This window comes from Palaemon carinicauda, chromosome 1 (genome assembly GCF_036898095.1).
Source record: "Palaemon carinicauda isolate YSFRI2023 chromosome 1, ASM3689809v2, whole genome shotgun sequence".
Classification (NCBI taxonomy): domain Eukaryota; kingdom Metazoa; phylum Arthropoda; class Malacostraca; order Decapoda; family Palaemonidae; genus Palaemon; species Palaemon carinicauda.
This window is the reverse complement of record NC_090725.1, coordinates 23,524,102-23,551,601: the sequence shown is the minus strand read 5'-3', so window position 1 is coordinate 23,551,601 and position 27,500 is coordinate 23,524,102.

Genomic DNA, 27,500 nt, shown 5'->3' with positions numbered 1-27,500 from the left:
ATCGAAGCCTTCAAACAATAAATCTTTCCACAAAAATAGGATATCGAGTAAAATATGCAATGGGCAACTCCAGATTCAAATATCTCTGAGATCTGTGAGGTGTCGTTGTAAATATTGAAAAGGAGCAGGAGTCGAAATGGAAACTGTCATCGAAACCTATGACGAGGACTTGGAGTTTATGATGAAAGGTTAATATTGAGTTTCCCTTGTTGTGGTAAAATTCAGATATGGAACCCAATGGAAATGAATATCTAATCTGATTGATTGATTGATTTGGAGTTTTATGGCATCCTGACATCGAAGGTCATTGACGCCGTTATCGTTTGTTATTAATAAAGAATAAAAAGATATTCAGAGAGAGAGAGAGAGAGAGAGAGAGAGAGAGAGAGAGAGAGAGAGAGAATCCTGAAACATGGTTCAGAGGTAGTGGTGCACTAACTGTAATTTTAATCATTCTAACTCTGATTTCCGTTTTAAGGTTTAAAGGCCACTCATGAATGGTAGAGGCAAGGGACAGTGACATTGCCCTATCAAGCAGGACAATGCCCTAGAGACTGACCATACATACATATGATTAGCGACCAAGTCCCTCCCACCCAAGCTAGGACCAAGGAGGGCCAGGCAATGGCCGCTGATGACTCAGCATATAGACAAATAGGCTCCCCCAAACACCCCAGCCTAGCTCACAAGGAGGCTTAACCCCCAGTTTGTGTGCGTGTTTGTTTGTTTGTGAACCGCTTTCTGGCAACAATCTTAATTGTAATGAAACTTTTATGTAAATAGCTGGAAATGATTATATTTTGGAAGGTCAAGATCAATTGTCAAGGTCAAAGGACAAGGTCACAGTCAAGAAAAAGGTCGAGAAATAATAATGTTGTTGTTGAATGTTGAAATTAGATGGTAGGTAAGGGAAGTTGAAAAGTCGCTTAGGTGTTCAGAAACATGAGATAAAAATTGAACAATAAATCCATGCAGCTAGATAATCTTCAAAATTCCCAAGGAAAATATCTGAATTGCAATCTGGGTATTTGCCTTTCCAGTCTTCAAAGGGCAGAAAAGATGATTAAGAGCTTTGGGTGTCATTTAAAATCCCTTAAATCACTTTTGGTGAATTTTATCCTCCTCCAGACTTAAAATTTTCCCGTAAAAACGTTGCCAGACATTTTTGTTTTAAAAACGGATATGTTGACGTAAAAGAGTGGTATTACGGTCACCAACCCGTAAAAGATAACAGGTAGGGTAAAAATATAATCACCTGTATTTTACTGAAATACGGCTGAGAACAGTATATTTTTACTGAGAATTTCCGATTAAAGTTACGGAGTCTTTTAACAGTGCAGACATTGTTTGATTCCACAAGTCTCTCGTTTATTTACACTTAATAAATTCAACGCGTATCAGATAAAAAAAAAAAAAACTTTCAGTTACATTTCTGTTTCCTAACTTTGCAAGGTCTGTAACTGCTCCCACAAGCAATTTCAAATTGACAAGAAACACCTTAACATTAAAATTTCAAGTAAATTACCAATTGTTGGTATTTACCTCTATGCGATGTTTGTTTTCTACCGTATCTTTATTTACATTAAATTATGATAATTTTATTTACCAGAAAAACATTTATCATACTCTTATGATTAGTACTTATGATTACTCAGTCGCAAGATCGCATTACATGAACTAATCTTTTCAATTATTAAACCTATTATTCTGATGATCCTACTTTATACAATAGTTATTTATTTACCTCTTGTAAAGTCTTAACGAAGTTTTAATCGGAAAATTCTCCGTAAAAATATACTGTTCTCAACTGTATTTCAGTAAAATACAGGCGACCGTAATTTTACCTTACCATGTTATTATATTTTGCGGGTTGATGCCCGTAATATCACGCCTTTACGTCAATATCTCCGTTATTAAAACGGTAAAAATCCTGGAATAAATGTTGCCAGATATTTACCGTTTTTTAATGCATTTTTTTAAAACAGTGTTAATGTCAATTTTCATCCATCATCTCTCCATTAGTTTTTCTCGTTAAATAAAAAAAAAAAGACAGGGAACAGAATTTATGCATTCTGGGTGAGAAAACCTTAACGTGATGAAAGGGTTTGCGTATTGCCATGGTTTGCAAAGCTGTACTATACTCATTTTTTTTAATGAGGCGCATTTTAACCGACTCACAGCGGCGCCCTTATAGCTCAGAAACGTATCCTGCTATCTGATTGGTTGGAATATCTTGTCCAACCAATCAGCGATCAGAAAATCTTTCCGAGCAATAAAGGCACCTTAACGAGTCGGTGCAAATGTGCCTCAATAAAAAGAATTGACTATAGTCACGACCACCCATACTAGGCTTGTTTGCTGTGAACAATCAGGCGAAAATCTCTCACCATCACCAATCCGCACTGGTCAGCGTGGTGATGAGAATTGGCCAAAACCGAGACATGAATAAAGATATGTATGAGGCCTTTGTCCAACAATGGACTAAAAACGGTTGCATTTGGTGTTACTATTGTTGTTGTTGCTGTTGTTGTTGTTGTAACGTTTGCCATATGGTAAGGAATTGAAAGTAGTAATAATACTACAAAGTTTAAAAATACCTACCAATAAAATTCATGAAAAATTTTATTATCAGAAATTATCAGAATAAGATTTTCTAAGTGTATCGTTAATTTCTGGAATCATATATTGAAAAAAAAAATTAAAACTTGAAAAGCTATATGATCAAGATATAGATTAGTTTTCATAAGCATTATTTTTCCTATTTTAGTTATCTCTCTTTGAATTCTACCAACATTCGAGTAAAATATTTTTCAAATTGTTTATTCAAATCTATATTTTGATTATATGGAGATATCTTACTCTAAATTGAACAATAAAAAGATATGAGGAAGATAGTCACTCTGCATCTTTTTCAAATATAATGATTACTCCATGTATACAGGATATATATAAATATATATATATATATATATATATATATATATATATATATGTATATATATATATATATATATATATATATATATATATATATAAATATATATATATATATATATATATATATATATATATATATCTTTATCTATATATATATATGTATATATATATATATATATATATATATATATATATATATATATATATATATATATATATATATAGATATATATATAGATATAGATATATATATATATATATATATATATATATATATATTGAGTAATTATTATGCTTGAAAAAGATGCAAAGTGACTATCTTCCTCATATTTTTTTATTGTTCAATTCAACAAACATCAGGAAAGGATTGGTTGCACTAACCTCAGGAAAAGATTGGTTTCACAAACCTCAGGAAAGAATTGGTTGCACAAACCTCAGGTCAAGATTGGGTGCACAAACATCAGGAAATAATTGATTACACAAACCTCAGGACAAGATTGGTTGCACAGACCTCAGGAAAGGTTGGTTGCATAAACCTCAGTAAAGGATTAGTTGCACTAACCTTAGTGAAGGATTGGTTGCATTAACCTCAGGAAAAGATTGGTTGAACAAACATCAAGAAAGGATTGGTTGCTCAAACCTCAGGATAAGATTGGTTGCACAAACCTAAGGAAAGGATTTGTTGCACAAACCTCAGGAAACGATTAGTTGCACAGCCCACAGGAAAATATTGGTTGAACAAACATCAAGAAAGGATTAGTTGCTCAAACCTCAGGATAAGATTGGTTGCACAAACCTAAGGAAAGGATTTGTTGCACAAACCTCAGGAAACGATTAGTTGCACAGACCATAGGAAAGGATTGGTTGCACAAACATCAGGAAAGGATTAGTTGCACAAACCTCAGGAAAGGACTGGTTTCACAAACCTCAGGAAAGAATTGGTTGCACAAACCTCAGGAAAGGATTAGTACCACAACCCACAGAAAAGGATTAGTTGCACAAACCTCAGGAAAGGATTGGTTGTACAAACCTCAGGAAAGGACTGGTTTCACAAACCTCAGGAAAGGATTAGTAGCACAACCCACATAAAAGGATTGGTTGCACAAACCTCAGGAAAGGACTGGTTTCACAAACCTCAGGAAAGGATTGTTTGCACAAACCTCAGGAAAGGATTAGTAGCACAACCCACAGAAAAGGATTGGTTGCACAAACCTTAGGAAAAGAGGTTATATATATACTGTATACGTGGAGTAATTATAAGATTTGAGAAAGATGCAAAGTGAATATCTTCCTCATATTTTTTTATTACTCAATTCAACAAACATCAAGGAAGAATCAGTTGGACAGAACTCGGGACAAGATTAGTTGCACAAACCTCAGGAAAGGATTAGTTGCACAAACCTCAGGAAAGGATTAGTTGCACAAACCTCAGGAAAGGATTAGTAGCACAACCCCCAGAAAAGGATTGGTTGCACAAACCCCTGGAAAGGATTGCTTGCACTAACCTCAGGAAAATATTGGTTTCACAAACCTCAGGAAAGAATTGGTTGCACAAACCTCAGGACAAGATTAGGTGCATAGACATCAGGAAATAATTGATTACACAAACCTCAGGACAAGGTTGGTTGTACAAAGCTCAGGAAAGTATTAGCTGCATAAACCTCAGGACAAGATTGGTTGCACATAACTTAGGACAAGATTGGATGCATAAAACCTCAGGAAAGGATTGGTTGAACAAACTCAGGACAAGATTGGTTGCACAAAACTCAAGGATGGATTGGCTGCACAAACCTTAAACCATGGCTAATTGAGAAAATAATAGAGCCATGATCCTTTGGAGGTAATAACCTACCAAGAAAGTTAAGATGAAATACTAATAGAAATAAATGAATAGTGATTCTAATACATTTTCCTCGGTGTTTTGGTCCGAAATAAAACTTTTAGTCCTATCTGAATATTTTAAAAAGAAAAACTTAAATAAAAATGGAATAGCTTAAAAATATCAATGTGCAAAAAATAAATCCTTTCTATTGGTTTATGACTTATAACAGTTTTGCATTTTCACTTTTATTATGAATATTTTATTTGATGTACGACAGTTAATAATTCAGGTATTGGGAGTGAGATACTTTCCAAAGGTTACCAGGGGCTTCAGGAAATTTTATTTCAATTAGGGATCTATGAATACTAATGCTAAGTATTGAGTGAAAAGTTAAAATAATAAATGTTTTATTAAATTCAATACATGTAGGCTTAGAGTAAAGTCTTAGGACTAAAAGTGACAATACAACATATATTAAAATAATTGTTATTGGAAATAACCATAAAGGTTTAAAGGTTACTCATGAATGGCATAAGCAAGCAGCAGGGAAATATTCTACAGACTGACCAAATAGACATATGATCAGCGTCCAAGCCCTTCTCCAACAAGCTAAAACCAGGGAAGGCCAGTAAGAGGCTGGTGATGACTCAGAAGGTAGACTAAAAGCTCCCTCAAAGCCCCATCCTTAGATCCCAAGGATGGTGAGGATGCAGACACTATAAGAAACTATCGAGCTTGAGCGAATCTGGAACTCCTATCCAGCAGAACACCTGGCATATAATATATATACATATATATATATATATATATATATATATATATATATATATATATATATATATATATATATATATATATATGTATATATATATATATGATAATTTTGTACATGTAGATGTGTTTTTCATATATTCCTCCTAATATCTGGATTCTCTCTACCTCGGGATCAGAGACCTAAGGGGGAATCAACTCAAAGATAATAGCTTCTGGTCGGCCGGGGAATCGAACCCAATCTCAAGAAACTGAGGTTCCAAGGACTTAGCAACTCAGCCACAAAGAGAGATAAAAGTTTATGACTATTCTCCCATGTTTAAGCCTGTCTAATTCAGGTTTTTTTATACTTAGAATTGAAATCAACCTATCTCCACCATTGAAGCTTGTTTTTTAATATATATATATATATATATATATATATATATATATATATATATATACATATATATATATATATATATATATATATATATATATATATACATATATATATATATATATATATATATATATATATATATATATATACATACTGTTTATATGTATATGTATACATAAATATATAATTTATATATATATATATATATATATATACATATATATATATATATATATATATATATATACATATATATATACTGTATATATATATATATATATATATATAAATATATATATACAGTATATATGTATAAGTATATATATGTATGAATATATATATACATATATATATATATATATATATATGTATATACTGTATATACATATAAATATTTTTAAAAATTTTTATTTATGTGTACTTACATGTAAGTTTGCGTGTGTGAGAGCGTTTAGCATCAGGATGAATAATGCTGGAATTCAAAAAACTTTTAAAACCTCCCTGGAAAGTTACACGGCTCCAATCCAGATGGAAGTGCGTGTTTTCATGCCACTGACTTCGGATTCAACCCGACCGGAATCCAAAGCCAGACAGCGTTCCAAATCATCGAATCTCCAGATTTGGAACCTTTGCTTCTGTTGACTTGAAGAAAACCCGTTTCGAAAAGCAAATATCTCTTTCTATTTATTTTCCATCCATTATCCGTCTCTTTCCTTCTCGCAAAAATATATATAACTTTCAATATAGAAGGGATTTGTGAGATTAATACATACATACATATATATATATATATATATATATATATATATATATATATATATACAGGTATGTATATATATATATATATATATATACTGTATATACCGTATGTATATATACATATAAATAAATATATATATAACTTTTAATATATAAGTTACTTGTGAGCTAATTATATATATATATATATATATATATATATATATATATATATATATATATATATATATATATGTATATATATATATATATGTACATATATATATATATATATATATATATATATATATATATACAGGTATGTATATATATACTGTATATACCGTATATATATATATATATATATATATATATATATATATATACATGTATATATATATATATATATATATATATATAACTGTATATATATAAATATATATATAACTTTTAATATATAAGTTACTTGTGAGCTAATTATATATATATATATATATATATATATATATATATAACTTAAAATTTATATAAGCGATTTGTGAGCTGAATCCACCGGATATTTAAGAATTATGAAAATTGAAATGTAAAGTACACTAAGAATATTCTGAAATTTATTCATAATTAAAATTCATATAACAAGACCCTCGTTTTCTCTGTCTGTCTGTCTAACTCATTAAACTAATATGGTGAATCATATGACTCAGTTTATGATATATAGTAGTGATGCATTAAGGTAAGTACAAATAATAGTTTGAATGCAACCAAATTTCAACCCGTTAGATCCAAAATGTTTATCCGGTCAATAACCCACTCACATTACCATATATATATATATATATATATATATATATATATATATATATATGTGTGTGTGTGTGTGTGTGTATATATATATATACATATATATATATATATATATATATATATATATATATATATATATATATATATATATATATATATATAGTATATATATGTCTGTGTGTGTATATATATATATATATATATATATATATATATATATATATATATATATATATATATATATATATATGTATATATACATATATATATATATATATATATATATATATATATATATATATATATATATTTACTTTGTACATTTTTCAAAGGAACTATCTCTGTTCCCCTTATTGTACAACCTTTTTATTCTCTTTTTTATGTTCTATGTTTTTCTTGTTAATCTTAAGTCACTATTTCTCATAAAGTGTTCAATTGTAGGATAATAGCGAGAGAGATGAGCCGGCCTGGGGTTTAAGCGATAGTAGAAGTCAAACTGCAGAGAATGACTTGATTTTTTAAATCATGTTAGTTGTTTTTTATGGTAGAAATCAATTATTTTGTTGATGGAGTTGTATTAGAGGTGAATGCTGAGTGCTTGGTCGAGGATTGAAATTGATAAATGTGAGTGATTCTGAGAGGGAGATGAATCAGTTGCTGTTTGCGGATGATACTGTATTGGTTGCTATCTTAGAGGAGAAGCTGTGCCAGTTAGTGATAGTGTTTGGAAGGTATGCAAGAGAGGAAAGCGGTGAACAAATGTGGGTAAGTATAAGGTTATCAGGTGCACAAAAAAGTGAGGGTATTGCTAGATTGAATGGTATGTTGAATGGAGTTACTTAAGGAATTAGATCAGTTTAAGTACTTGGGTTCTGATGTTGCAGCAAATGGTGGAGTTGAAGCATATGTATAGGACATCAGAGAGGGAAGGAAGGATGTAATGGGTTGCAGGCAATGAAGGGAGCGGTGAAGATAGAAGGTTAGGAATAGATGTAAAGAGAGTTCTGTATGAGAAAGTGATTGGCCCAACTGTGATGCATGAATCGGAGTTCTGTGGAATGAAAGTGACCGACAGAAATTGTGTAGTTGGATAGGGTTGGGAACATAGAAGAAGATTAAGAACGGGGGTGAGGAATGAATAAGCAGTAGGGGATATGAGTGTGTTGAGGTGGTTTGGCCGTGTAGAGAGGATGGAAAATAGTTGTCTGCTGAAGAATGTGATAACTACACGAATTAATGGAAGAAGTACTAGAAGAGGGCCAAGGTTTGGATGAATGGATCAAGTGAAGAAAGCCCTAGATAACAGGAGGATAGATGTGAGAGAGGTAAAAGAGCGCACTAGGAACTGAAATGAATGGCGAGCAATTGTGATGCAGTTCCAATAGGCTCTGCTGCTACCTCGGGGCACCTTATGGTGACCGCTAAGGTAGTGGTAAAAGGGGAGTCAGCATATGAAGTTTAATTTGTGGTGGATTATGTGGGAAGGGTGGACTGCAGCCCTAGCAGTACCAACCAAACTCGGCTGATTCCATCGTCAGACAACGAGCAACAAAGAAAAAAATCCCCCTTCCCTTTCATTTTGATGTCGTCTACCCTAGAAAATTAGGAGAAATGCAATGGTAGAGAAATTGAGAGATAGGAATTAAGGTTCATAAATTGACAGAATGAACTCTCTACGTTCTTTCATACTTCTTTTTCTCATTATTTCTCTAGTTTTTATTTATTTTATTTTCTGTAGCAGACCTCACTATTTAATGAGCTTCATATCGAATACAAATGATCGTGCACGACCGCATTAGGAGGACACCACCCTCTAAAAGTTACTAGTTGTTCAATTGTTAGATGTGACAATCTTCCACAAAACCATCCCATAACTTTCTTATAGGAGCAAGCCGATCTTCCATAGCCCTCTTTGCCCTGGTGGAAGTATTGTCAGAGCATAATACATTAACAAGGGGAATCTAAGTTCACTCATTGTACATGTCAGATGCTGTCATATGACTGGCTCGTTTCACTGCAGTCATGATTAGAATTCCAGTAAAAGCCTTCAGTTCCATAAAGTACAAACCTTTTATATATATGCTACTATTTTAGAATGTACAACAATTTCTGTTAGTATTTCATCATAGAAAAGAGGAAAAATATCAGACAATCATCTATTCACGATGCACTGTTAAAAATTTGCATTAAAAAAACGGTAAATTTCTGGCAACATTTATTCCAGGATTTTTACCTTTTTAAAAACGGATATATTGACGTAAAGGAGTGATATTACGGTCACAAACCCGTAAAGTGTGATAACAAAATAGGGTAAAATTACGGTCACCCGTATTTTACTGATATGCGGCAGAGAACAGTATATTTTTACGGAAAATTTCCGATTAAAATTACGGTTTTTTTTAAGAGTGTGTGCTATAAAGAAGCTGAACCTCTTGGTTCTATACAGACTAAACATATCGTATCTGAGTAACCCTGGCTGGGTGGAATTTCCCCCTTCTCCTCTTCCTACTCATCTCCTCCACTAGAGAAAGACACTCATCTTCTAGCAGGTCATGTAATAGTGGTGATTGTGTACTAAGACTAAACACAGAAGCTTTCAGAAGTAATGATTTCAGGATCTTCCGTCACCTCTTCTAATGATTCCCCCTTCTCCATTGCTGCTGCATGCTCCTCTCGTCATCCGATATGTCATCTATTTTCATATGATTTTCGCAGTTACTCTCCAGCATATCAATTTTATCAAACCCTAAAGAGTTAATTCTCTTAGGTATGACTTATCAAATCTGTAAAACGGAGAAAATCTGAAATTAAGCGCCCTCCTCTGAGCGCATTGAAGAACTACGTAGGACCTTCAAGCAGTTAAGTTCCCTTGGATTTATGTTGGAACATCAGGATAATGGTTGTCTTCCCTTCCTAGATGTACTAGTCTTGACTGCCGAGCATGGCTTTGATACCACTGTCTACACAAAGCTTACCAACTTAGGCCTTTGCTTAAATGGTGGCAGTGAATGTCCTATTAGGTACAAGACCTCCATCATATGAACTTACGTTAATCGAGCAATCTTCCCTTGTTCTTCCTGGACCAAGACCCACAAGGATCTGGATAGGACTACCCAGGTCTTAATGAACAATGGCTACTCTAAGAGAGAGGTAAATCGAAAGGCCAAATGTGATATAGACAATTGGCACAAGACTAAGCCCAGTAGTGAGAGCATGACTTCTGAAGTCAACCTGTACTACAAAGGCATTATGCACAAACAATATTAGCAAGATGAGAAGGCCATAAAGGATATAATCGAGAACAATGTAATGCCAGTTCAAAAGGGGATGAGATAAACTTGATTACCTACTACCAGACCACAAGGACAATATTTCTCATCATGAAAAACAACCTGGCCTTTCCCTTGCAGGACTTTCTGAAGAAGTCCAACGTCATTTATTCCTGGAAATGCCCCGGTCATTATATTGGAATGACGCCGAAGAGACTATTTAAGCAATATTCCTTACCCATTCAACAGAGAGCCATCAAGATGCATTAACTCCTGGTGCATAACAAGAACGTCAAACTTGAGGACATCACCATGAATACTACGATCATTGGCAGTGCCCCGGATGTAAGAAGGCTCATGATCCTGGAGGCCCTGTTCATCCAACAAGAAAATCCAAACCTTAGCACGACTCAAGAGATGTTCCTCCTCTCCTCCTAATATAGGAATACCACCCAACGTCTCACCAACATTGATGAGGGCTATGAAAATCAGCGGCCCAACAGCGTGTCTGCAACTGAGACTCTACTCGCAAGGACCTCAGCTAATCAGGAAGCAGTTCGGGACTCACTGGACCTACGATCTGTGCGACAAAACAGCTTGCCTGATGGTAAGCACTGCTCAGGCAGAGTGTTGGCAAATCAGAGTACACCACTAGGAACTGTACTTACTCAGACCCCGCCTAATATCGACAGCCGTGAGCGTAGAAGTAGCCTGACTATGAAGAATCCCCTCCTGGTTAGTGTCTCAGCTAATGGAATAGCAGCTCCATCTCAGACTAGTATGGTCTCCACTCACGGGGACCAATCAGCGACAGCGCCCAACTTGACAAACCCACCGAGCTGTACAAATAGAGCTAGAACTACTTACATCCATCCAATTCCTGCCTAAAGATGAGAGGAGACACCCAGCACCCTCTCGTAATGCGTTGCAGCTAAACTCGTTTATACTTGTTGTTATTGATAGTTTACTTTTAGTAAATTTTAGTAAAATTATTGAATTTTTCCTCTAAATTTTTCTCTCTCCCCTGCCGATTACCAACATAGCACAGTTACTGGCAGCATACAGTACTGATGAAAAATGAAAAATCTGAGCGATTGAGAAGCTTAAGTACGAAATATATACCACTGAGGCAGTCTTCATTTTTATGAAATAATAATAATAATAATAATAATAATAATAATAATAATAATAATAATAATAATAATAATAATAATATGTTATATATATAATTACTAAAGACTTGTCATAATAGAGAATATTGCAAGGCTAAGTAATAAATAGTTTATAGAGGCTTTATTTACAGTACATCTATGCTCAAAAAGCTAGAGACGAGTACAATTTTGAATGAATATGAGTTCTTGATATCACAATTGATAATGAAATAAAGTTTGTATAAAGCTGCACCGAATTTATCTGCTTTGCAGAGTTAATAGAACCTTGAGTAAGTAATTTGCCAGCGTATTACACAGCTGGCAGCAGATACTGAATTAAGAATCAAGAATGACAAAGCATGAAATTGCAAGCACCTGGTCCTCGTTGGAAGGGTTCGGGAAATGGGAAGGAAAATGTTGGTTCAACTTATTCTAATATTGTAATATGTGAATATAATGTGAACTAAGGATCTTTTGTCATATCTTTGTTTTCATAAAATTAAAGTAAAATGATGAAAAATTACCATTATTATTATTATCATTATTATTATTATTATTATTATAATTATTATTATTATTATTATTATTATCTTATTAATTGCTAAGCTATAACTTTAGTTGGAAAAAGCAGGATTCTATATGCTCAGAGGCCCCATTAGGGACAATAGCTCAGTGAGGAAAAGAAACAAGGTAAAATGAAATATTTTAAGAACAGTAACAACATTGAAATAAATATTTCCTATATAAACTATGTAGACTTTAACAAAACAAGGGTAAGATAAATTAGATAGAATAGTGTGCCCGAGAGTACCCTCAAGCAAGAGAACCCTAACCCAAGACAGTGGAAGACCATGGTACACAGGCTATGGCACTACCCAAGATTAGAGAACGTTGGTTTGATTTTGGAGTGTCCTTCTAGAAGAGATGCTTACCAAAGCTAAAGAATCTCTTCTATCCTTACCAAGAGGAAAGTAGCCACTGAACAATTACAGTGCAGTAGTTAACCCCTTGGGTGAAGAAGAATTGTATGGTAATCTCAGTGTTGTCAGGTGTATGAGGACAGAAAGAATCTGTAAAGAATAGGCCAGACTATTCGGTATATGTGTAGGCTAAGGGAAAGAACCGTAACCAGAGAGAAGGATCCAATGTAGTACTGTCTGCCAGTCAAAAACGCCATAACTCTCTAGCGGTAGTATCTCAACGGGCGGCTGGTGCCCTTTTCAACCTACTACCTTAAAGTTGTAGAAGAGCAGTGACTGACTAAGAATAGTAATGTGGATCACTTCCCGTTTTCCTTCAAATCACGAAGCTACTTCAAAAGTTTACTTGGCTTTGTAGACTTTGAAATGTAAGTTGTTTAACTGATTATCTTTACTACACGAAATATCTTTGAGATTTTTAGATTATATCAGTGGATCTATTGAAGTTAATATTCCTCCCTTGTAGAGTAATGGAGAGAAAAAAATCAAGTATTTTTAACAACTAAACTGAATTGCTTCAGGGCTGTGGTGGCCGATGTGGTAACATCCCTGACTGGTGATCGCCTGACTGGGGTTCGAGTCCCGCTCAAACTCGTTAGTTCCTTTGGTCGCTACAACCTAACCCCCCTTGTGAGTTGATGATGGGGGTTTTTGGGGGAGTCTACAGGTCTATATGCTGTGTCATCAGCAACCATTGCCTGGCCCTCCTTGGTCCTAGTTTGGGTGGAGAGGAGGCTTGGGCACTGATCATAAGTATATATGGTCAGTCTTTAGGGCATTGTCCTGCTCTATAGGGCAATGTCACTGCCCTTGTCTCTGCCATTCATGAGCGGCCTTTAAACCTTTAAAGTGGATTGTGATGCAACAGATATCAGTATTCTGTTTTTATCTATTTTTTACTATTTTCAAAGCTTTAGGATGGTAAACATACGAATGTGCAACAAACAAGTACTTGTAAAGTCAGTGTACCAATAAATAGTGAGAGTCTTTGATATATTTTAAAGCTGTATGTTGCAACATTTTTTACCTTATTTTTGCGGTCCATCATAGTGCTGGTTGATGTTTATCTGACATAAGTAATGACATATTTTCTGGATATATGATAATTTATTTCCTCAAACACTCTCCTAAATTCTTACGTCTTTATCAAAATATGGAGTAGTATTTCAAGTGGAAATAAAGTTTACAACCACTTTTTTATAATAATAATAATGATAATAATAATAATAATAATAATAATAATAATAATCAACATCATCATCATCATCATCATCATCATCATCATTATTATTATTATTATTATTATTATTATTATTATTATTGTTGTTGTACTGTAAGTGAAGAACGTTCCCTTTTTTAGAAACTATTTTATATTTTTTCAAATGAATAGTTCTAAAAATATCTTTCGTGTTTTTCATAACATAAATAGTAAAACGAAGTTGTAATTCATATTGATTCATTGATATTCTTTTGTTAAAATTTTTTCATCGTACTTTCAAAAATTAAAATTTTTTCTGATGCTGTGCCATCTAATTGTCAGTTTTCTTTTTTTTTTGTGGGGGGGGGCGTTAATACGACATAATAAAATAGAAAAAAATCGTTTTCAAAGCCATCCATAATAGGTTGGTTTGCAGTAAACGATCATACAAAAGTCTCCCACCGTCCCCAATCCTAAGGAACTATTTCTTTAGATGGATACTATCAGAGATAGAAAAAACCAGCAAAGAGCTCTTGTGTATCTTATCTCTTACGGCAGTATGCCGAATATTGGCAATTAATTGAATTTTCTTGATAGAAAGGAAAAAAACTAAATTTCTTAACATTTTCACTATTAAAAATCTTCAAGAAACGTTTAGTTGTTCTCAAATCGATGTATTTAGGAATAACCATTTTTGTCTAGAGTTCTTGTGTATTTTGTCTCTTAAGACAGTATACCGAAAACTGGCAATTAATTGAATTTTCTTGATGAAAATTAAAAAAAAAAAAAAAGAATTTAACATTTTCACCAATAAAAAATCTACAAGAAACGTTTAGTTGTTCTCAAATCTACAATTTAGGAATAAAAAAATTTCTAGAGCTCCAGTGTATTTGTCTCTTAAGACAGTATACCGAAAACTGGTAATTAATTCAATTTACTTGATAAAAATGAAAATAAAATCTTAACAATTTCACTATTAAAAAATTGAAAAGAAACATTTAGTTGTTCTACAATCGGTATATTTATAAATATTTTTTCTTTTTTATTTTATCTCTTACGACAGTATACCGAAAACTGGCAATTAATTCAATTTTCTTGATGAAAATGAAACAACAAAAAATTTAAAATTTTTACCAATAAAAAATCTATAAGAAACGTTTTGTCCTCCAATCGACAATTTAGGAATAAAAATGTTCAAAATGAACTAGATAAGTTTGAATACATTTTCCCCAAAAAAAGTTAACAAGAAAGATTTGTTCTCCAATCGACAATTTAGGAATAATATTGTTTTTTTTTTTTTTTTTTTTCAAATGAACCAGATAACATTGAATAGAAATAGCTGACTGAACTGATGGAAAGGACTGTGACCTTTACTTTCCGGAACAATGCTGAACGACACATTGGAAAAAGAGGAAATCGAAAAAGTCATTGTCAGCATGTACATGAAAAAGAGCTTAGAGATATTTTTTAAGGTTGCCAATACCTGCCTCTCTTAGAGAGAGAGAGAGAGAGAGAGAGAGAGAGAGAGAGAGAGAGAGAGAGAGAGAGAGAGAGAGATTCTTTTCTTTTTTTTGACATTTTCTGTGAGCCACTTGTGATAAATATTAAATACTAAAATAACTCAATTTATCAGTAGGTAAATAGATAACGTTTTGCTAATTAATTGATTTGATACTTCATATTTAATTATCATTATTATTATTATTATTATTATTATTATTATTATTATTATTATTATTATTATTATTATTATTATTATTACTTGTTAAGCTACAACCTAGTTGGAAAAGCAAGATGCTATAAGCCCAAGGGCTCCAACAGGGATATAAGCAACATTGTTATTTGTTTCATACATAGATATTTCCTCTTATTTTGAATGAAATCGTTTAGCATCTCTCACCTTAATCCTTCGAACACTTCACATTATCCTTATAATAATTTTCAATATCAAATATGAAATTAATAACATTAGGTATCATTTTTTTATTTTGTTATAACTTTCAAAAACTATTTTTTATTCAATGGATCTCGTATCTAATTCACCTCTTTAGATAATTACTATTAATTATGAACAAAAAAAAATAATTTTTATTCAATGTTTCTCCTCTAATATACCTTTGTTTATGTTACTTTTAATTAGGAACAGCAAAATTCTTTTTTATTAAGTTTTTACCTTCTCCAATTTACCTGCGTTTATAATATTTCTTTAAATAGCAACAACAAAATTCATTTTAATTCAGTGTTTCTTCTCTAGTTTACATCCATTTAGAATATTGCTATTAATTATGAACAACAAAAATTATATTTCATTCTATATTTCTCCTTGTTTCTTCTTTAATTTACCTCAATTTGGAATATTACTATAAATTAGGAACAAGAAAAATTATTTTGTTCAGTGTATTTTCTTCTATATTTTACCTGTTTATAATATTACTGTTAATTGGGAACAACAAAAATTATTTTCCATTCAATATTTCTTCTCTAATTTACCTCCATTTAGAATATTACACTTATCCTGTTCTCAAGGAATTATCCACTACAGCTTCTTCTTGTCTACATCCCAAAGGTAATATCTTAAGCCCTTCTGATTGGCTCAGTGAAAGAAGCTCTTATTACCTCAGTGAGCTTTATTACACGGGCCAAACATTATCTCTATCAAGAACACCTAATGAGAGAATCCTTCATAATATCAAATGGCTTTATTAGACTTAACGAGAAATAAATTTCCAAGAACACCTCATGACAAGATATGATTCTTTCTTCCTAGTTGCTTCTTCCGAGAAATATTTGTATAGAAGAGTAAAAATAGAACAGAAATGTTTCAACTCATAAAATGTACTGTATCTATAATTATGTTCTCTTGAAATTCCTCATGAAACTTGAGGTCCAAATAGTATTAAAAAATTTTGTTTTTCAACTTAGTTTAGTGTACCCAACTATCTCTCTCTCTCTCTCTCTCTCTCTCTCTCTCTCTCTCTCTCTCTCTCTCTCTCTCTCTGTATTTATACGCATATATATATATATATATATATATATATATATATATATATATATATATATATATATATATATTCAAATAAGCCATATATATTTTTGATACATTAATGTCTGGATTCTCTTAACGACCTCGGGATCAGAGCCCCAGGCGAAATCACACAAAGACAAGAGCTTGTGACCGGCCGGGAATCGTACCCCGGTCCGGCAAGCTTGTATAGACAGTGACTAAACCACTTGGCCACGAAGAGAGATAAAAGTCAATGACAATTCTTCTGTACTTATACCTGTCGAATTTAGGATTTTTGTACTTAGAATTGAAATAAACCCATCTTCACCATCGTAGCTAATTGGTAGTTTGTTACTTGGCATTCGATTGATGATAAATTTTGCACATTTAGACGTCTAAATGTGCAAAATTTATTATATATATATATATATATATATATATATATATATATATATATATATATATATATATATATATATATATATCTTTCTCACCTTTCTACGACGACTAATGCCAATGAAATTTCTGATCTAGGATGTACCTCGGTGCTAATTGCACTTACATTTCAACCAGTCTGCTGTTGATACTTGACCATCAGTAGTTAATTACTCCAATTGTTTAATGGCTACTTTTTACGGGGTATGGGTAGGATAGACTTTAATAGGGTAAGCAGCACTTCTAGGAAAAAATACACTTACAAATCAAACCGATGTCATCTAGTCTTGGATAGTGCCATAAGCCTTTTATAGTGTATATATGAAATATCTGTTTTAATGATATTTAATGTTTTAAAATATTTCATTCTAATTGTTCGTTACTTCTTATGTCGTTTATCTATGTCCTTATTTCCTTTTCTCACTGGGCTATTTTTTCCTGTTGGGGCCCCTGGGCTTATAGCATCTTGCTTTTCCAACTAGGGTCGTAGCTTAGCTAATAATAATAATAATAATAATAATAATAATAATAATAATAATCGTATACTGCATGACAATACCAACCTTACAGTTGTCTCGAAACAGTATGATACTCCATTATGCTCATAAACTGTTTTCTCTAAAGAGGCACTCATCTCAGCTGCTCATTTTAGGTTTTAAGAAACCAATAATTTTGAAATAGGATGCTATTCTTAGAGCAAGGAGAATTGCAGTGTATACAGAGACCCTGGTTCTAGTAAGTACTGCTATGAGGGGCGATTTCATGAGATTCCAGTCATAAAATGTATGTTATTATTATTATTGTTACTTGCTAAGCTACAACCCTAGTTGGAAAAGCAGGAAAAATAGCCCAGTGAGGAAAGAAAATAAGGAAATAAACTACAAGAGAAGTTAAAGAACATTAGAATAAATCTTTCTTATATGTTGTAGGATAATAGCTTTTATTTGTGTTCCATAAATCTAAATTCAGAAATAAAATCATTCTATTTTCAATTATCCGCATACCTCTATGTATGAGATACACGAAGATGATAGATAGACCTCTTTATTGACTGTTGGTATTCCAGTGCTTACCAAAGTAGTGGTTAGATTCTGTTTCTCCTACTGAAGAGCTTTTGACTTTGCTTCAGAGCAGAGCTTCCAGCAAATAATGAAATGAAATTACTCACAATTCTTGTAATTGAGTTGTGGCTGCCTATTGGAAACGTCCCTGCCTGGGAATCTGCCTGACTGGGGTTCGAGTCACGCTCAAGCTAGATAGTTTCTTGTAGTGTCTGTATCCTCATCATGCTTGTAAGCTAAGGATGGGGGTTTTGGAAGATCCCATTATGTCTACCGGCTGAGTCCTCAGCTGCCATTGCCTAGCCATCCTTCGTACTAGCTTGAGTAAAGAGGGGGCTTGGGCGCTGATCATATATATATATATATATATATATATATATATATATATATATATATATATATATATATATATATATATATATATGGTCAGTCTTTAGGGCATTGTCCTGCCAGCTAAGACAATGTCACTGTCCCTTGCCTCTGCCATTCATGAGTGGCCTTTAGACCTTTAAACCTAATGCGTCATCCTCTAACAAGCTTTCTTTCAAATATCCGTACTTCTTCTGAAAGGTGTATACTAATCCTACCCTTTCCTCGTAATTTCATTTAAGACTATTGAAATGTGAAGGGATATCTATCAGGAAATAAAATTTTCAAAATGTCGAGAGCTCTTGACATATATCACATTTCTAAACAAAAACAAAAATTAACTTTTTCTAAGCAGGATGCAATTCACTCAAACACTCATCCCTTTGAAAGATTTTATGAAAAAGGATGTCTGGACATTTCCAATTAGCTTCTTCTGAGACTTTATGAAACTATCTGTGGTTTAATCCTTTAGCCATTTTTTTTACAATTTTCACTATTAATCTCATGACTTTATTGAATTCAAGAGGTGAAGATTGTGCAAAAAGAGCTTTTTGACGAACTATGCTGTGAAATTATGTCACTTTATGATCTACATTTACTTTTAACATAGATATAAAACACTTTTGTTTTCCCATCATGTAAGGTTTGAAGTTTTAAAGGTTTAAAGGCCACCCATGAATGGCAGAGGCAAGGGACAGTGGCATTAACCTAGCAAACAGGACAAGGCACTGGATACTGACGATATATGATCAGTGCCCAAGTCCCCTCTCCAATCAAGCTAGGACCAAGGAGGGCCAGGTAATGGCTACTGATGACACACCAGGTAGACCTATAAGCTACCCCAACTCCCCATTCTTAGCTCAAAAGGATGGTAAGGTTGTTGGCACTAAAGGAACTAACGAGTTTGTGCGGGACTCGAACCCCTGTCTGGTAATCACCAGGCAGAGACGTTACCAGTAAGGCCATGGCAGCGCCCAAGCCCCTTCTCCAACTAAGCTAGGACCAGGGAGGGCCAGGTATTGGCTGCTGTTAACTCACCAAGTACACCTTTAGGCTCCTCTAAACCGGCCAGCCTTAGCTAAAAAGGATGGTAAAATTGGAGGCACTAAAGGAAATAACAAGTTTGAGCGGAACTCGACCACAGTCTGGTAATCACCAGGCAAAGACGTTACCAATAAGGCCATGACAGCCCCCATCAATTACAACAGAGATGATGATATGATTGGTGTATTGATGTTTATTTTATTTGCTTCCAAACATCTGACAATAACTGTTAATATATTATCCGTAAGAGACAACAGGTCAATAAGCCTCTCTTGAGGGCCCTCAGAATTTACAAACCGACTAAGTAGGGCAACCTGAGCTATGGATGATGATGATTATTATTATTATTATTATTATTATTATTATTATTATTATTATTATTATTATCAAAATATGTTAGCCATAGCAGGACTAAGTTCCTTTATTGGCTTCTTATATGCAGTTTATATGCAAGAATGAATAAGTCTAAAAAAGTCTATTATTATTATTATTATTATTATTATTATTATTATTATTATTATCATTATTATTATTAATATTATTATCATTATTATTATTATTATTATTATTATTATTATTATTATTATTATTATTATTATTATTATTATTATTATTTATACTATCATTATTATCATTATCATTATTATCAATATTATTATTATTCAACTAGGTGATTGTATTTACGGCAGTGATGTTTTACATTCCAGATTCTTTATTACTTTAAGTTTTATATTTCAGATTCTTTATTTCTTCGAGTGGACCTTTTCTTTTGTTGAAAAACAATTATTGAAGTAAGGTTTATTTATTTTAAACAGAGTTTACTGGCTTATTGTACATAATATATTATTTATTGAATTTTAAAATAATTGTATTGTCAATGTATTATTTATTGTATTTTGAATTATTTGCTCTATCAAATATGTTTGCCATAGCAGGACCTAGTTTCTTTATTGGCTTCTTATATGTTGTTTATATGTAAGAATAAATAAAGTCCAAAAGTCTATTATTATTATTATCATTATTATTATTATTATTATTATTATTATTATTATTGTTGTTGTTATTATTATTATTATTATTATTACAAGCTAAGCTATAACCTTAATTGAAAAAATCAGTATGTTATAAGCCCAAGGGCTCCAACAGGAAAAATAGCCCAGTGGGGAAAGGAAATAAAGAAATATATAAACTACAAGAAAAGCAATGACCAATTAAGATAACATATTTTATTATTCAATGTTTCAATAAGATCTAATCATCTTTCGGGATGACTAGCAGAAAAGTTGAAGGAGTTTCCATTGAGAACCTAATGCCGTCGAAACACTTCCTGAATCTGGACTGGTCTAAAAATTTTGAAAATCCTTGGGAAGAGTTGATATTTATTTGCATATCTGTCATGGGGATACATGTGCTTCCTTTAGCTTCCTATAAGATAAATCCTGATTAGCAGTCTAATATCACTCATTACATTGTTTTATTAAATTAATGAAAAGTTGGTTTAATGTGGAATTACTGAATAAAAACCTATAATCTGGTTGACAAACAAAGCCACTCCAACACCTTATAAAAACATATCAGACGACCCCACACGTCTCGAACTGTCGACCTAACCACGACAGGACTCCTAGCTGCTGGGAGGAGGGACGCTGGTGACTGGTACAACACAGGAACATACACTACCGGGGTCTAAGCGATGTCAGGCAGGGCACCCGATCGGGGCTACGGTCTACCCCAAGGCCAAAGCAAAGTCCTTCAAAGAAGGCAACCGTGCTTAACCATTACAAATGGGTAAAGAGCATGTTAATAGAATAAGAAGACAAAGATCTTTGGCTTCTTTGTGATTGTGCTCAAACCCTTAAGAAAAATACTTAGATACACCTGGCATCACTGAGATTACAAAACAATTCTTCTTTGCACAAGGGGTTAACTACTGCACTGTTATTGTTCAGTGGCTCTTGACAAGGATAGAAGAGACTCTTAAGCTATGGTAAGCAGCTCTTATAGGAGAATGACACTCTAAAATCAAACCAATGTTCTCTGGTCTTAGGTAGTGCCATAGCCTCTATACTATAGTCTTCTACTGTCTTGTGGTAGAGTTCTCTTGATTGAGGGGTTAACTACTGCACTGTCATTGTTCATTGGCTACTTTCCTGTTGGTAAGGGTTAAAGAAACTCTTTAGCTATGATAAGCTGCTCTTCTTGGAGAAGGACACTCCAAAATAAACGGATTTTGAGCGAAGCGAAAAATCTATTTTATGGGTGAGATAGCCATGTCGTCCTGATATGGGCTCCTATTGGTAGGTTTCTAAAGGATATTTGGCTACAATGATATTCCCAGAGAATTAATCTTTAGATCTCCAGAATTTTAACTCCTGGCGCGAATATCCTTAAAATTTCTCTTAAGGATATCGCATAATATCAGGGGACGTATATCTTGATACGACACATAGCAATCTTCAGCCCGAGTAGTGTTTTCGTTTCGAGGGGGAAAAGTGGCAAAAATAGAAGGGAAGCCGTTATCAAGGTTACCCTTCCTCCGTACTACTATGAGTATCTAGATGGCGCTGTATCCAAGATAGCGCTTATTCCTTTCAGTATTGATCATGGTGCTACAAATATAGTAATTTCGGGAGGGATCCTGCCAAGGCCTTTTCTATAGAAAAGGAGGGCGGGTCCATCAGGACGATATAGCTATCTCACCCAAAAATAGATTTTTCGCTTCGCTCAAAATCCGTTTTTTGGGATCAAGCTATGTCGCCCTGATGGAAGTTTACCAGAGAATTACTAGAAAGTACTGTATCTGTGGATTTCTATAGGTGCTTCAACCTTGGGACAAATTTACCTATGATCAGCCAGACCATTGAGACATATGACGTTACCGTTATACGTCATTACTGCTAATCATAGACAATGTTAGTGATTCCTGCCCCTTGCAGGGAAGAGTCATACTAGACAGTAGGAAAGGGGTCTCAAGGTTTGCATATAATGTATGAACGAACATAGCATCAACTATATATACAAGAGTCTCACGATTTGTATATTGTGTTGGAATATAACATCAACTAGATATACAAGAGTCTCACTGTTTGTATATTTGAGCTAGAACATAGCATCAGATATATATACAAGAGTCTCACGGTTTGTATAATGAATCGGAACATAGCATCACTAGATATTGTTTGTATCTCGTGTTGGAGCAAAAGTATCAGCTATATATTTTGTGCAGACATACAATAATATGCAGTTTTACTTAGGTTAGAAAAACTCAGGCTTATACTTTATTTTATCAATTGTAGGGCGAAATAAGACGCAATTACACATTGATATACATTTATTAACAATAAATGACCAACATAAAGTAATATGTGTAATATATGTTAATATGTGTAATGAGAAATATACCCAGTCAACATAATACAGAAAAAATTTTGTTTTCACCTAAAAGGGAAAAATTGATTAGTGCCACACTTGAATTTGAAAATTTAATAAAATTTTCTAGTATTGTTTTCTGTAATGTTGGATATTATCAACACTGTGTAAAGTATGCACGGTACGGGTGTTATCTGTATATTTCTCCACCTAAAATAATTTGAACAGTCTTTAGTGTCACCATGGTGACACTCACTTAACAAGTATTGCACTGGAAGGTGTCAACACCTTTACCCGAAAATTGAGAGTCCCAATCAATTCACTGTTCATCGCAGTACTAGACGACAGGTTTTAACACACTACCTGCCGCCACCACAAAATGCTTCAGCTTATGAACCTGTTTTGCATAATGTTTATAAAAAACTCTGGTTGACTTCCGTCCAGTGTATGAGCAAAGTCCATATACTGAAAAACGTTCAGTGATGAAGCAATTTTCCTTGGATCATGACCTGCGGGTGTACTGTCAGGATCCGCTCTGCGAATAAAGTAGGTGAGCTTCGCCCTCAGTTGTTTTAGGGATAAGTTTGATCCCGAAGTTTCTCCTTTAAAGAGCTGTCCTCCCCTGAAGTCTGAAGTTCTTCGAAGATAGACCTTTAGACATTCCACTGGACACAGCGAGACATCTTCCTTCAGAGGGCAGATTCTCCAGGGACCCCATCTCTTAGTGGGTAGCTCGTTCTTAGTGAAAAAGGTTGGATCAGGAAAAAGATTCATTTCTCCTGCTTCTGTGAACTGAATATGGCTCTCATCCCTGGATAGGGCCACCATTTCACTAACTCTAGCCCCCCGTGCTATAGCGAACAGGAAAATGACTTTTTGTGTCAGATTTTTAAGAGAGCAATCCTCATTGTTCACTGTTGAAGCATAGTGTAGGACCTTGTCCAGGGACCATGAAATGGGCTTCGGAGGGGCTGCAGGCCTGAGTCTAGCACATGCCTTAGGGATCTTGTTAAATATTTCATTCGACAGGTCTACTTAGAAGGCATATAGCAGAAGTCTAGTCAGAGTCGACTTACACGTAGTTATTGTGTTGGCTGCCAGACCTTGTCTATGAAGGTGGATAAAGAAGGACAGACAAAAGTCAATTGAGATTTCTTTTGGTCCTTTTGCTTTGACGAAAGCAACCCACTTTTTCCAAGACAATTCATATTGTCTCCTAGTTGACTTAGACTTATATTCTTCTAAGAAGTCTATACTGCCTTTTGAGATCCCAAATCTTTTCTTTACCGCTAAGGAGAGAAATTCATGAGATGAAGGTTTTAGGTTCTCTGTGATGAAGCGAAGACAATCGACTTCTGGACCTCCTGTTGTGATAGTGCTGGGTCCGGAAGAGGGACCAGCCTCAGCTTCAGTTCCAATACCAGAGGGAACCAGTTGCTCTTTGGTCACTTGTGAGCCACTAGAGCTGCTGTTCCCCGAAAGGATCTCAGCCTGTTGAGGACCTTCATTAGGAGATTGGTCGGAGGGAACAGGTAAATCCGGTTCCATCTGTTCCAGTCGAGGGACATGGCGTCCGTCGCCTCCGCTAGAGGGTCCTCGTATGGGGCTACATATCGAGGTCGATCTGCAGTTCCGGGACTTGATGCAAGATGAAGGAGAATGAGTTTGCGTCTAGGGACCATTCTGACTCTATAGGCGTGAGCCTGGATAGAGCGTCCGCAGTCACATTACGGAACCTTTGAAGGTGAACTGCTGACAAATGCCATCTCTTCTTTTCCGCCAGGGGGAAGATGGCCAATATTTCTTGGTTGATCTGGGGCGATCACGAGCCTTGACGGTTCAGACATCTCATTATCACTTCGCTGTCCAGGATCAGCCTGATGGGGGCTGATCTGCGAGGGGAGAGTTTCTTCAACGTCAAAAGGACTTCCATGGCCTCCAAAATGTTGATGTGAAAGGTCTTGAATAGAGAAGACCAGGGCCCTTGGACTTTTCGTTGATGTGAGTGACCTCCCCATCCTTCCGTCAAGGCATCTATGTGGATGGTCACCGATGGCTTTCGACCATGGCTTGAGAAGTGATCGTAGTAAGGTCGCTATCGGTCTCCTTTGATCTCTTTGAGCGTTTGATGCGTATCTTCTGCAGACTCCTGACGCATCTTTTAGTTGTGCTTTTAGTACTGGATCCGTCACTGCTGCAAACTGGAGAGAGCGTCTTGAGATCCTGTTGGATTTCAGTAGTCTCTTGACAGATCCTGCAATCTCTCTCCCCTTCCCTGGGGGAATGGAGAGACGGTGTGACTTTAGTTCCAATGGATTCCCAGCCATTGAAACTCTTGAGCTGGAGAAAGTCGAGACTTCTTGATGTTGATCTTGAATCCCAGATGTTCCAGGAACTGGATCACTTTCTTGGATGCTTGCAGACAAGCCGTCCTGAATGCTGCCCACACCAGCTAGTCGTCCAGGTACGCTGCTACCTGAACGCCTTCTAGGCGTAGTTGTTGAACGACTTCGTCTGCAAGTTTCGTGAAAATCCTTGGGGCTATGTTTAGTCCGAAGGGCATGGCTCTGAAGACGTACTTCTTTTTCTGTAGCCTGAATCCTAGGTAGGAGGAGAGGGGGCGGTTGACTGAAATATGCCAGTAAGCATTTGCTAGGTCTATCGAGACTGTGTGCGCCTCTTTTGGTAACAGGGTCCTTATGTGTTGAAGTGTTAAGATCCTGAACTTGTTGTTCTTGATGAATTTGTTGAGGGGCGACAAGTCCAGAATGACTTTGAGTTTGTCTGAGTCCTTCTTGGGAACACAAAATAGCCTTCCCTGGAATTTGATGGACTTTGCCTTCCTTATTACCCATTTGCTCAATAGTTCTAGGGTATATTCTTCCAGTAAGGGAGTGGAGTGTTGGAAGAATTGAGGAAATGATGGTGGAGCCTTGCTCCAGCTCCATCCAAGTCCGTTCTTGATTAGGCTGTGGGCTCAAGGATCGAAGGTCCAACGATCCTGAAATTGTTGAAGCCTCCCTCCTACCTGAAGCATCTCATTGCTTCTGTTTTCCAGAGGACTTACCTCCCTGATCGCGTCCTCCCTCACCCCCCTTGCCTCGTGAGGGGTGTTTTGAGGAGCCCCGTCTAGAGCCTCTACCTTTGGGACAAAAGGTAGTGGTCTGCCTCTCAAACGTAGGGTTAAATGCTAGTGACTGGGCAACCAGCTGTTGAGGTACCATCTGGTAAGTGGTTTGCGGTTGAGCAACCACTTGGGGCACTGCAGTCATGGTGACTGTGGGATGTTGTTTGGCAGGCTGTGAGGGTAATCTAGGTCTCTTAGTCTTCTTCTTAGGCTGGGGACCCTCATCTGGAGAAGACTTCCTTTTAGATGACATGCCCCACTTCTGGAGAAGGTTTCTATTCTCCATGGTGGCCTTGTCAACTACCTCCTTGACCGCTTCACTTGGGAAGAGGTGTTTACCCCAGATATTGGAAGCTATCAGCTTCCTGGGTTCGTGTTTTACAGCTGCTGAAGCAAACCTAACTCTTTACATGCCCTTCTGGCTTTAATAAAGCTGTACAGGTCCTTTACCAAGGTAGCCATGTGCATCTTGGTCATGACCATGTTCATATCCGGGGTGCTCTTTAGGCCTACAGTCATCTCTAAACAATTCTGTAGGGATAGAGATGCCGCTAGTCTTTATTTCGTTTCTTGCTCCCTACGCAAGAGAAAGTCTGACAGCTTTGGGAGATCTTCGTTGAACTGACGTCCAGTGATATCTGCCTCCAACTTCCCAACTGAGAAGGTAAGGTGGACTTCCTTCCAATCCTTATCCTCCATAGGCAGGGCTAACGACAAAGGTCTACACCCACCCAGTATAGGACAAGGTTTGCCTGCCTCTATTGCCTTAACAACAGCTTTAACAGCCTTCGATGTAAATGGGAAGGCTATTGAAGCTGGAGCAAGAAAAGTAGGGTGTTTCTTGCTGAGGGCCGACACCTCAGAATTAGTGTAGCCCACCTGCTTCAGGCTGCTTGACAAAAGAGCCTGTGCCTTGTCATGGTCGAATACTATGACCTCCTTGGGTTCCGTCTCTTCCTTCAACGCTGGTTCCAGCTTCAGACAAATGAAGCAGTCTGGGTAAGCATTGAATCTTGGCCAAAACTGAACGTCGTCAATA